The sequence below is a fragment of the Schistocerca nitens genome, chromosome 4 (assembly GCF_023898315.1).
Source record: "Schistocerca nitens isolate TAMUIC-IGC-003100 chromosome 4, iqSchNite1.1, whole genome shotgun sequence".
Classification (NCBI taxonomy): Eukaryota; Metazoa; Arthropoda; class Insecta; order Orthoptera; family Acrididae; genus Schistocerca; species Schistocerca nitens.
Genome location: NC_064617.1, coordinates 498,459,001 through 498,460,577, shown reverse-complemented (window position 1 = coordinate 498,460,577; position 1,577 = coordinate 498,459,001). Strand labels below are relative to the sequence as shown.

General features: G+C 46.3%; 1 pseudogene; it reads right to left on the bottom strand.

Moving 5' to 3' along the window:
* Nucleotides 1-820: 820 nt before the first annotated feature.
* Nucleotides 821-937, bottom strand: LOC126253858 (5S ribosomal RNA; annotated as a pseudogene).
* Nucleotides 938-1,577: the final 640 nt, after the last annotated feature.

Genomic DNA, 1,577 nt, shown 5'->3' with positions numbered 1-1,577 from the left:
CCACGAGATGCGGGCGGTGTCAGTTCCTTCCTGCACTACTTCAGATATTAGTCGCGGTCATGCCATGAGGTGTTGCGGCACTTCTACGTGCTCGCGGGGGCCCTTCACGGTATTAGGCAGGTGTACCAGTTTCTTTGGCTCTTCAGTGTTTAATTGTTACGAGGGTAGAGAGACAAAACTCTTGTCACCCTGTCTGTGATTGAAACCAGTCGCTAGATACAGGAACTTCAACACATCATATCCTTAGTGCACAAGCAGCATGGTTCCAGAAACAAAATAATCTGAAATCAAAATACAGGGTTTTATAAGTATCTCCAGAGTTTCAGGAGACAACTGCATGAAAGATACAAGACGTAAAGAAAAATGAGATATATCAGTGGATAGAGCGTCTCTCCAAGTTTTGATTCATAATATGCGCTGCGGTATAGTTTCATTAGGAGACAGGCATGTCAGAACACAGAAAAATCATCTACTCTGTGCTGTTGCACAGAAATAGTTTGTGCCTCCAGATAGGCAACCCAATGAGCAGATTTCCAAAGCTGTCTCCTGTCGCACCTTCCCGCGTAATTTATGTCACCGACTTTGATTAATTAAAACTAAACTAAAGCTAAACTGCTCCCGCACAGACCATGAACGCCCAAAGGTACCGACTGACCGCCATGTCATCCTCAGACCACTGGCGTCACTGGATGCAGATATGGAGGGGCATTTGGTCAGCACATCGCTCTCTCGGCCGTATGTCAGTTTCCGAAACCGGAGCCGCTACTTCTCAATCAAGTAGCTCCTCAGTTTGTCTCATAAGGGCTGAGTGCACCCCGCTTGCCAACAGCGCTCGGCAGACTGGATGATCACCCATCAAGTGCTAGCCCAGCCCGATAGCGCTTAACTTCGGTGATCTGACGGGAACCGGTGTTACCACTGCGGCAAGGCCGTTGGCTATTATGAATTACACACACGCATTATCTTTTGCTGCATCACAAACGGTGACTATTGATGAGATGATAAAAGGCATAGGATAGCGTTATGCACATATACATATGGCCTTGTATCACGTACACGATGTATGAAAGGGCAATTCATTGGCGGAGATGTCATTTGCACTCAGGTGATGCAAGTGAAAAGGTCTCCAACGTTATTAAGGCGGTATAACGGGAATTAACAGACTCTGAAAGTGTAATGACAGTTGGAGGTAGATACATGGGATATTCCATTTCGGAAATGGTTTGGAAATTCAGTATTCCTAGATCCACAGCGCCACGAGTGTCCCAAGAGTACCTAATTCGTATCCTTGATTTGTTTCCCAAGACATCCTCTACAACTGCTCGAAGTTTGTCACCCCTTTTTTGAGACAGTAGTAGGACAATCGTTTTTCCCTCACTCTACTTGCGAGTGGAACAGGAAACGAAATGATTACACCAAAGACAACGCAGTCGCCGATGGCCTCCACTTAACAACCAAGAGCAGCGGTTTACCAATTTTGATCCCATGAGGAACTTCGTGCACAGCGGGCGTAGACTATAAGGAAGGAGAGGCACACAGCAGTCAGTCGCAATCGCATTACCTTCAATTATTCTTGC